The 11659-nt window shown below is 46.4% G+C and overlaps 1 long non-coding RNA gene across 1 annotated transcript in view; it reads left to right on the forward strand.

Annotated features, from left to right (window-relative positions):
- The window catches only part of LOC139364050 (uncharacterized), a 45860-nt gene extending 35943 nt beyond the window's left edge, over window positions 1–9917 (forward strand). The window contains exons 2-3 of the long non-coding RNA XR_011625249.1: window positions 8305–8458; window positions 9660–9917. This is a non-coding gene — a long non-coding RNA (uncharacterized lncRNA). The remainder of the gene's footprint in view (window positions 1–8304; window positions 8459–9659) is intronic.
- The last annotated feature ends 1742 nt before the right edge of the window (window positions 9918–11659 follow it).

Below are 11659 nucleotides of genomic sequence, written 5' to 3' on the forward strand. Positions count from 1 at the left end.
AGCTCTGGTCTTGCCACTGCACTCCAGACTGGGTAGCAGAGCAAGACCTTATCTCAAAAAAAAAAAAGTTCTTTAAAAAATGTAATATGTGTGCAGCTTCACCTACCCTTTACTGAAGAGCATGTGTTGTTCTTACTTGTTAAACACTATAAACAGCAATTCTTAGGTTCCACTGTGAGGATGAGATAAACTTAAGCCTGCCTATGTATGTTTAAAGCAAAAGAAAACCAGAATTCATTAAAAAAATGTAAAAAGCTAGGCACCGTAGTGCATGCCTGTAATCCCAGCTACCTGGGAGGCTAAGGTGGGAAGACCCCTTGAGCCCAGGAGTTCAAGGCCAGCCTGGTCAACATAGTGAGACCCTGTCTCAAACAAAACAAAACAAAACAAACAATCACAACAAAAGAGAATCCACAAAAAGCTTATGCTTCAGTGCCTGACACACAGCAAGTGTTTGGGGGTATTTGCTGCCTTATGTTATTTAAAAATATCACTATTGGGGGAGGACAGTGTCCCTTTGTGTGAAAGGGGAAATAGAGGCAGAAATCAAGGAGAACTGGTGGCCCTGGCCACTGCAGAAGGTTCCATCTGCTCTTGGGCGTACCTGTCACAGGCCAGGCTGTGAAAGTGACAGTGACGATGACAGTGTTGGAGGAAGTGTTGGAAGGAGCCCAGACTGCATGTCCATGGGTGCTGGTCAGGCACTGACAGCAGCCCTCCAGGGTATGTCGGCGGTCTGGGTTATGTGAAGACAGCAGTGGGGTCACAAATACAAAGGCTCCAGGCTGTCCTTTATCAAGAGCCTTATTCATTGCCTGGTGCCTTGCAGCAAGACCCTGCTTACCCTGCACCAGCCTCAGCATAGGCCTCCAAATGGACCTCCCTGCCTCCAGTTGGTCTCACCCTCGGCTCCCCTGCATACAGCCACCACAGAGTGCCCTCTAAGATGAGCTTCTGATTTGAGCCCTGATACAGCCCTGGGTTAAAATTGCCACTGGCTCTCCTTTGCCTACAGGTCAAATCCATACATCCTGGTGTGGTTTTCAGGGCCCTTTGCGATCCCCTTGCCTAACTCACTCTCTGGAAGCATTGGTACTAGCCACTCTGAACTTGCCACGTGTTGGGAGACAGGCCCTTTCTCATTCCAAGCTCAGGATATGCCCTTTCCCCTGCCTGGAAAGCCGTTCCCTACCACCTTCTCTGCCTGGCAAGCTCGTGTTTCACCGATCAGGAATCAGAGGCAGGGTGGCCCGTTTGTGTGGCCTTTGCTGACTTCTTCCAGCAAGGACCTTCCTGCGGCTACCTGATAGGGCACCCTCACACACCAGGTAAAACTCTTGTGCCTCCCTTGTAGACAATGACCTCTTCCAGGGCAGGTCTCAGTCCCCGAGGCCTCGCCTAGAACCTGATGTATAACAGACATTAGGTGTTTGTTGAATAAAGTGCCCTTTGTATGCAATGCCAGGGTTTTCAGCAATTTTCTAAAAGTCTGACTTGATGGGTAAGACGCAGTGCTTGAATTAGGTAAAGGAATTTCTTTTTTGTCTGTAGCCTAAGAAATAAAAACCAGTCTGATGGGCAGGAGGTGGGGGTTGGGGAGTTTCTCTTCTCCATCTTCTGTTGCCTCCTCAGACTCAGTTGCACCCCAGCTCTGAAAGGGACCCTGGGGAGTGTCTGCTATGGTTACTTCCCATCTCTGCCTTCACACACTCTTTTGTGAAGGAACCTTCTGCTCGCCCAATATGTTTCCTGCTACTTGAGAGGCAGCCACCCTTGCCGACCCCACTGCCACTTTCTGCATGGGGCTTGGGTATTGCAGAACAATGTAGCCTGGCCTTGGATAACACTCTTTGGGACTTGCCATATGTGGTCTCTTTCAGCCTCCTTCAAAGGCACAGTGTGAACATTACACCAGAAATTGTCCTAGGCATGAAACTTGTGTCATTGATGATTAAAGGATGGTAAACGCCATTTAATCACCTCCTTATTTTTGTCATAACAAAATGCCAAAGCACTAGGGACTGGACTTGAAATGTCCTCTGAACTCTGTAGCAGGGGCTCTCATCTTGGGTTGGGGGGGTCAAAGTATTTCAGAACCACCTGCCGATTTTTCTTGCACAGATGGGCTGACTGATCCTGGTGCCCCTCCCTCTTGCCCCCCAGATTCTAAATGCCCCTCCTCACCCCTTTGCCTCCTCTGTCCTGCCGCAGTCACGGAGTAGGGCTTCACCATTAGAGACCCTGCATCTGAATCCCAGCCCTCTGCTCAATGGCTGTGCCACCTTGGCCAAGTTGCTCTTCCTCTCTGAGTCCCATTTCCTCCTCTGTAGAATGGAGGTAAGACGTTTGATCTCATTTGATTTGAAGATCAAATGAGAGTCTGTGAAGTTCTTAGTAGACACCAAAAACAAGTTCGTTCCATTCTCCTCATCCCTTCCTTGTTTTAGCTAGAAATTCACCCCAGGTTCCACCAAAGAAACGGCACCCCAGGTGGCCATGTAGGAAGTTCTCTGGGCACTTCCACTGTCTGGACAGTGCAGCTTTGGCACAGAGAGAGTGAGGCCTTGGGCAAAACATAGACTATCTCCCTCTTCTTTCTACTGTCTGGGGAAAGCTCTACATAGCGACCAGACACTTCATGGCAAGGGGTTCCACAGATTTGAACTTATGTCTGGGCCAGCAGAGGTGGGGGCATTGTGGTGCATTTGCTTGGGGGGCAGTGAAAGGTAGTAAGCTCTCTAGGAGGTATGCCAGGTAGCGCTGTAGAGTGACCAAATGGCCTGGCTGCGAGAGAGGGACCAAGAAGAAGCATGTGGGGAGAGGGTGAAAGCCGACCAATGAGGCAGGGCCATAGCAGGGCTATGTTGGCAGTGGACAGGGAGCCCTTGGTAGCCCACCAGTCATTTGACGCCCTGCTCAGGGTTACTCTTCTTACTTTAAGGTTGCATTTGAGCACACTGCAAGCATGTCCACCCATGTTCTTGACCTCACTGTTTTTAAAATGGAGGCAAGTCCCTACCTTACAAAGTGGTTGGCAAGGATGGTGACAGTGATGCTCTCCAGGTGCCATGTTGGATGCTGAGAGCTTCATGTGTATCCACGCGTTTAATTCCCACAACCCTGGGAGGTAAGTACACTAACAACCCATGTTTTCAATACTGGGAACTAAGGCACAGAGAGGCTAACTAACTGCCTAAGGTGGGTTGATGGGTAGTTGGGAGACCTGGAACTGAGCCCTGGGGATCTGGGCCCGCGGAGCTTGCACTTCGCCATCTATCATGCTACAGAAAGAGCTCTTTTTGCCTTGAAACTTAAATGACTTTCTTGGCTCAGGTTGTCCTCCAGTAGTTGAGGTTAAGTCAGCAGCACTGGCTTAGAGAAGATACATCTAAGAATCTGGAGATTCCTCTTCCTCTTAGATAATGTACCTTTAGGTTGCATTCCAAAGGCCCCGAACCAATGCACCGGGGGTGTGCTCAAGGCTGGGAGCTCCTGCAGGGCAGAGGGCACATCTCTCTTTTCGTATCCCCAGTGCTCAGCACTGAGCAGGTGCTCAGCAAGTGTCTGTGGAGCAAACAAAGAGAGAAATGACAATAGAAGGTGGGTAGTTGCTATAATAAAAATGAGCATTTGCACCTATTTTTACAGGTGTCAAAGCATTCTCTATGCACGTAATTTCGAAATTTATTCCCAAAATAAATATTTCCCAAAACGTATTCACCCAGTGTCCTCAGGGTTACAGCTCTGCCTCAGATCTAGACTCGGAACTCAGGCTACGGTGTTTGCCTTCAGAAGTGTGGTCCCTGAAAGGGACTCCAGCAGGGGCCATTCGAGTATCTGATTGCTTATGCGACACTGTCTCACTTTTAGGCTGGGCTTCTGTTCTTGTGAAAATGTGAACTATTTAGAAAACAGGAACCTACCTGTCTTCATGGTCCCTTGCTGCAAAGAATATATTATCTTGATTAAGGTAATGAGAAACCTGCTCTGAAATATGTGGATGAGGACCAAAGCAGATGGGTTGAATTAATCTGTGTTTGCCAGCTCTACATAGAGCACTGCAAGGAACTTTGGAAATCATGCCAGGCTCTTTGGGGATGGCATCAATGTGAGACACGTCACTGTGAACTGGCTGAAGGGCTTGGGTGACTCAAATGACCTAAGTAAGTTTTGTGGCTATGATGCTGAGTTGCTTTTTGTTTTTTAAAGCAGAATCTTGAACAGTTTCATTTCTGAGAGGTTGACACCTGTTAAGTACAGTGCCCACTGCTAGGCACCAAGAGGCACAGCAATGAATTAGCCACAAGCTGATCTTGTAGGGCCTTAGAGCCTTGTGGAAGAGGCCAGATGTGCACTGGTTCTTTCCTACTCAGCCCTTTGACCCTCAGCTCCCATGTAACTTTGCAGAGGCCTCCCCCATCCTCAGTCTGTGATTCCATAACACCCTTGAATTGATTCATCATTCCACACTCACTGAGCAACTACCCTGTGCCAAGCTCTGTTTTAGGCACTGGGGGTGCATCGGTAAAGAAAATGGACAATTGTGCTAATCTTGTGATAGATACGATAGCTTTCTGTGTACCTCTCTGCCTCCCTGCACTGGGCTGGGAGCTCCTGGAGGGCAGTGGGCACATCTTTCTTTTTGTATCCCCAGTGCTTGGCACAAAGCAGGCACTCAGCAAGTGTCTGTGGAGCAAATAAAGAGATAAATGATAACAATAGAAGATGGGTAGTTGCTAAAATAAAAATGAGCATTTTTACCTATTTATACAGGTGTCAAAGCATTCTCCATGCACGTTATTTCATCCGATTCTTCACAACCACCCCTCTCAGAACACTTGTTTCCGTTTGTGGGTGGGAAGATGGAGGCTGGGAGAAGCCATGATCCACCCAGACGAAGAGCATGGAACACTTGAATCCGAATCCCCTGTTCTCTCTACGCCACATCGGAGTGTTTTATAAAAAGACTTGAGGGAGATAATGAGCTGGAAAAACTCAAGGGAGGCAGAGGTCTCTTCTGGCCAAGGCTTCAGGGAGATCAGGGCTGAAGCTGACACGGAAAGGTGGCCTCCTGACAAGTGGTGCTGGGGTCAGGGGAGAGGAAGCCTGAGCAAAGATAGGAGAACGAGACAGCCCTGGAGAGTCACAGACCATAGGTGTTGGAAGGGACCTCATCCAGTCCAGAAGTTCTTAGCCCAGCTGAGCCTTAGTATTCCCTGGGGAGTTTCTAAAAGAGTGGTTCCCAGAATCCAGCTCCAGAGACAGTAATTCAGTCGATCTGGGGCAGATCTTTTTGAAAAGTTCCAGAGGCTTTGGGATGTGGAGGCCCCCTTGTAAAAATCTATTATTCTATTTTTGCCTATTGGACAATCTTAGAATTCAAAAGCCATCTGCGAGGCGTTTCTGGCTACACTGAGTGGGGGTTGCCCATCCCAGTCTGTAGAAAGAGTGCTGTCTGGGATTTGCTGGTGACTTTCTGCATTTCCCCTAATGCTTGCCTCCTGGCCTTTGTCTGCCAGCCACGCCCCCGTTTACGGTCTTCCATCTCCTCTGCCTGAATGTAAAGGGACAACCTTTTCGGTGGACTGTGAATGTACACGTCAATTTCTCTCTTGAGCGGGTGTCTGTGACTCACACCTTGGACCTCCTGGAGGATGGGACTGAGGACTCTAGACAGGTTGATGCCAGATGCCTTGGCTAGCAGGCCTGGTGGGGAATGATCTGAGCAGGGTAGTGTAGCCTGAACAGACAAGACCAAGTGCAAGGGTGTTTTCAGTAAGACCCAGGAATGTCTCCTCAATGGCAATGGGGACAAACACTGTCTGCAGAGTGAACTGATTTCCCATGCTCCCAGACTGGCCTTTGCCTCAACCTGCCTCTCACACCTCCTCCACACTCTTTTTTTTTTTTTAAGTCCAAATTAAAAGGCATTAGAAACCCATGGCTTGGTAGCACTGGTCCTCAGACTGAATGCTAAAGGCTCTGACCAGGCTGCTGTGAAGTTGAGCAATCAGACATCCTTCCAGAGACCGTTTGCTATAGATGAAGAGGACTATTTCCTGCCACTGTTGTGCTAGTCAATATCTCACTTGACTATGGACAAGTGAGATAAAAGGCTAGTATCAGTCTTACCATATATGCCCATTCTAAATTCACATGGCTCTTCCCACTAGATTGGAAGTTCCTTGAGAGCAGAGACCAGTCTGGTTCATGGTCATGGTCATGTCCCACGTCTGTTGCATGTACATGTTCCGTTTGTTGACTCAGTGAAAAGATATGTATTTAAATAAGATTTGATTCATTAAAATCTTGCATGCGTTTTCAAGATCATGTTCAAGACCGTACATATTTTGAGAGGTGTAATGCTTCATGTAAATATGAAGAGTAAGAACAAAGACATTTCTCTTTCAGCCCCCAGCAGTCCTACTTTCCTTGGCATTAATTGGACTAGAGTGTCTGGATTATGACAACAAAGTAACTGTGCCTTTGTGTTTTCATTTTACTATTAAAAGTGTGTTGAGAGGCTTGGGAAATATTAATACTTAATAGTAATCAGCAGCATGGAAAGTTTAGTTTAGTTTCCATTTTCGAAGTTTAGTTTCCATTTTCAATCAACAAACTTAGGGAAAATTTTAAAAAGCAGTAACCACAAAACTGAAGATGCTACAATGAAGTTGTTACGTGCTTTGCTATATAATGCGCTGAAAAGCAAAGCAAAATCCATAAAAATTTTTCATATAATTTGACCTGCCAATCCTATTCCTGGACATCTGTCCTAAAGAAATAATTCAAAAGATGCAAATGCTACCTAAATGAAGATTTCAGCACAGAAAAAATTGGAACTATATAGATGTTCCTTCCATAAAGGGAAAATAGTTTAATAAATTATGGTACATCAACATGTTGAAGTATTGCTCAGTCTTAAAATAATTATGAAGGCTGTAGATATTTGGAGAAAGAATATTTAACTGTGTTTGCTAAGATTACAAATGTTAAAAATATGCATGTGTGCCTACTGGCAAGAAAGTAATGTGCAACATAAATTTAGTCGTTAAGAATGAAAAAATATATGCAAAATATTAACAACAGTTATCTCTGACCAAAAGGATTATGGATGATTTTTATTTTCCTCTTTCATCTTCTCTGTATCTCCCAAGCTTTCCATCTTTCAAAAAAAGCGTGTGTTTTTATTTTTGGGGAAGAATATAATGGCTTCTGTAAGAATGAGCCTTTTGTGTCTGGAAAAATAATGTATAATGATGATGTATATTATGAGTTAGCATTTACTTCAATGTTACTTTTACAATAAAATTATTACTTTTTAAAAAATAAATAGATTCTATACCCAGAAGCTGACCACTTCTCATGACACCTGGAGGGACCACTCTGGTCATCATCTGTCACTTAGATTATGCTAATAGCTTCTACTTGGTCTTCTGTCTTCTGCTTTTGCCTAATCTCAACTCGGCAGCCAAGAGCGGATTTGAAGACATCCATCGGGCACCACTCCTCTGCTCAGCTGCCTGCGGTGGCTCTGCATCTGACCCAGAGTGACACTATGTGTCTCCTGCCCCCATCTCTGACTGCTCTACCCACCTGGCTCCAGCCACACCCACTGCTGGTCCTTCCTCTAACAGGCTAGACATGCTCTCTCCTGAAGACCTTTGTGCCCCCTGTTCCAGGAGCTCTCTTCTCCCACCTATCTACAGGCCAACAACCTTGTTTCCTTCTGATTCTTCACCTGGGTATTCCTTGACCATCTGTGTCAGATTTCATCCTGTGCCAATCCCCTGCCCTGCCCATGCCCTCCAGATCCCCACAGCCTTTTTTCTTTTTTTTTTCTTTGAGACAGAGTATTGCTTTGTCACCAAGGCTGGAGTGCAGTGGTATGATCTCGGCTCACTGCAACCTCCACCTCCCGGATTCAAGCGATTCTCCTGCCTCAGCCACCTAAGTAGTTGGGATTACAAGTGCCCCCCACCATGCCCGGCTAATTTTTGTATGTTTAGTAGAGACGGGGTTTCACCATGTTGGTCAGGCTGGTCTTGAACTCCTGACCTCGTGATCTGACCGCTTTGGCCTCCCAAAGTGCTGGGATTACTGGCGTGAGCCACCGCGCCTTACTTTCTCTTTTCCGTGGCATGTATCCTCTTCTTCCATTCTATATGAATTATGTATATTCACTTTCTGTCTCCTCCCATTAGTATATGGGAGGAGGGAGTTTTGGCCTGTTCTGTTCACTGATGAGCCTGATATGTGCTATCTAGGTGCTTAATGTATATTTGTTGAATAAATTTGTTACAGATGATTTGAATCAGATGATGGCCTGCTGGGAATGCCATTAAAAAGGAAAAGAGCACTGGGCACAGTGGCTCAAGCCTGTAATCCTAGCACTTTGGGAGGCTGAGGTGGGCCGACTGCCTGAGCTCAGGAGTTTGAGACCACCCTGAACAATATGGTGAGACCCCATCTGTACTAAAATACAAAAAAATTAGCTGGGCATGGTGGTGCGCAGATGTAGTCCCAGCTACTCAGGAGGCTGAGGTGGGAGAATCGCTTGAACCCAAGAGGCCGAGGTTGCAGTGAGCCGAGATCCTGCCACTGCACTCCAGCCTGGATGACAGAGCGAGACTCAGTCTCAAAAAAAAAAAAAAAAGAAAAAGAAAAAAGGAAGGAAAACTGCGAACTGAGGTCCAGGCCTGGGCTGGGGAATCCTCTACGGAGTGGCCAAGAGTCCAGATCCAGAGTCTTCAGGACCTGGAATGCTTATGTCTGGTCTAGGCTGGTATCGTCAGGATCCCAGGATTGTATGCAGGTGGTGGGGTGGGGGCAGCAGTTTCCAGACAATACGTCCCAGCTGGCAGGGTGGGAGCCCCCGCCATTCTCCCAGGGTTCATCTGCAGGTGGCTGGTGATTCTTGTTAATAGTGGCTAGAGCTAGAGCAGACCCAGGCTGTCTGCTGGAGGTGCTCACCAGCCAGAGTAGACCCAGGACACTTACATCTCCCATCAAAGAGAACAAATGTCAGAGAGACGCAGCTCTTAGCCAGTCACAAAAGGGACCAAGGACCAAGGCCCCACTGCACAGGTCCTCTCATATAAACACGAGGTGGGCATGAAAACTATGAAACTAGGAGCTTTATTATTTAAGCCCCGGAATTATGGCTTTGTTTGCCCTCCCAGGAAGAAATGCATCACCAGTCAGCTGCTGGATTGGAATAAACGGAGGGAAGGGTGGCAAGAAAGGGAGGGATGAAGGACGGGAGACAGAGATAAACAATGTATTTAACTAGAACAAGGGATTTCTTATTAAGTAACCTTGGTCAGCAATCATATCCTACCCCAGAGTTAGATGATACTTTTAACTTATATCTAAACATTAAGTGAAACAGTGATCTTAGTTTTATCTCTTAATTAAAACAATGAATAGCTTTGATTTTCTCTGTACACTTTGTCCAAAAACACTCATGCATTTCCTTGATGTGGATGTTCCTGCTGGTCAGTGTCTTTCCCCTGCCTGCCATGTGCTTTGCTGCTGTGGTGTTTCTTTGCTTGTTTGTTTTTGCAGAAACAATCCACGTTGGCGATATTGGTCAAGCTAAGTCCACTTGGGTAAATTCCAACTTGTCAAATTATTCTCTTTTTTTTTTTTTCCTTAAGAAAATGGATTATATGTCCAGAATCTGGCCACCTCTCATGACATCTCTGGCTACCACCCTGGCCCGAGCCACCATCACCTCTCGCTGAGTCACCTTCACATCTCCAGCGCTTAGTCTTCCATCTTCCACCCCAGACCCTCAACACGGCAGCCAGAGGGCATCTCTGAGCAGGACAGTCTGAATGAGGCTTGCTCAGTTTTACCCGTGGGCATTTGTCACCACAGTCGTTCAGCCTCTTGGGATAGGATTTAAGTGTGTCCAAAAATACCTCCAGAGATTTGTGCTTCCGCGTCGAGTGTTAGGAGGGCTGCTGCTTCCTAAACTGTTTGAATGTAAAGGCACACAGATGAACGTCAGAAAGGGCTGGGAGAAGCTTCCCTAATAGGAAAGGAAAGTGGCACGCCACCCGTGTAGACAAAAAATAAAACACCCAATTTTAGTTTTATGAGTTGCTGTCTTGTGTGTTGGTAACTGAGTCACCAAAAGTCTGTTCTCCTTTGATTGCTAACTCCTCCGAAGTGACCCTGGGTCTTCCCTGTTACATGGTGGGGTTTGGTTGGTTGTGGTTTCTGGATGAGAGTCAATAGGCTCGTGAACTTTCAACTTCATTGTGGGGTGTTGCCTTAATGGACTAAGAAAACAGATATTCCTGCTTAATTCTCAGAATGACTTCTAAACTAATGCTAAAGCAAAATAATATAGCGTTCTTCATTATTCCATTTAAAAGGCAGAAAAGTAGATCCTCTTACCATGTAAAAGGCTCTTTTATCTGAACTTATGAGGACTTTATTTTAAAAACTATGTGAAGATAAACATCTTTGTCCCAAGAGGCAGAGTGGCTTTATTTGACATTAGAAACCCATTTAAAATGGCAGATAAGAGCATGAACAAAAGCATAGTCCCTCGAATGCCTGCTTTTGTGACACGGGTGGATCTGGCTGTAGTCTTTAAGGTTATTAACTGGCATGAATGCCCCAAGGCTGCTCTCAGTTTCTCTGTCTGTGAAGCATTTTATGTGGGAGCTCTGGGGTGACTCTGGGTCCACAGTCATGTTCACAAGCCATCTCTTCCGCAGGACTGCCCTGGCTTGACGGCTGTTGGCTGGGTCCCCAGATACTCTCAGGGCAAGAACTGTTGTGTTATAACCACCTGCCATCTGTTGGTGCAAATTTTTTGGATTCTAGATGATGAATCACTTACTTCTCCTGCTGTTCCTTCTGCTGCCAAAACTAATTTACCTATTGGACTTTATCGGGAATATACTGGAGTAACCTATCGTGAAGGTTTGTCCTATGCAAAGTTCCTACTCCATCACTAGAAAAGGTGGGGAAGGGTTTTCTTAGCATCTCCAGAGGTGGGGAGAAGACCCAGTAGTAACAATGTGGGATCCTCACTCTGGGGTCCTTTGCACATAAAGCTATAGCCACTGACTTCAGTAAGGTTTGAGTTGAGAGTTCAATGGTGGGTTCATATTTTCTTGCCAACACTTTCTTGCCAGGACACCCATGCTTGTCTTGAAGTGTGGCACCGGGTAAGCCCTCAATGACCATTGGTTAAATGAACAACTGAGGTCTGTGACCCCAAATGGGGCAAGGCTGACCCACCCAAAGCCACCAAGGGGAGTGTGCTAGGCCAGTTGAGCCCATTTAGGACAGGGGGCCTCAGCTGCAATGCCACATGAGGAGCTGTCAGGAACTCTGAATCCTGATTTAGTTTGTTCTTGCCAACCCTCAAAATCAGAGTACTTGGAATGATGTTTAGGAAAAATTCAGGTGACTCTTATCCAGACAAGCTAAGTGCTGTGACAGAAGCTGAGAACAGGAGCCCCGGAGGTTCTGCAGTGGGCATCGGAAGTGTCCAGGGAGGAGGACATGGTTCTAACAGTGGAACAAGTGCTTTCCCAGTGAGAAAACTGAAGATCAGGCTAACACACCCCTCTGTCCAGTTGTGTGTGGGAGGTGAAGTCTTAGGTTAAAATACGAGATGCACTTCTCCACTGAC

The sequence above is a fragment of the Macaca nemestrina genome, chromosome 1 (genome assembly GCF_043159975.1).
Source record: "Macaca nemestrina isolate mMacNem1 chromosome 1, mMacNem.hap1, whole genome shotgun sequence".
NCBI lineage: Eukaryota > Metazoa > Chordata > Mammalia > Primates > Cercopithecidae > Macaca > Macaca nemestrina.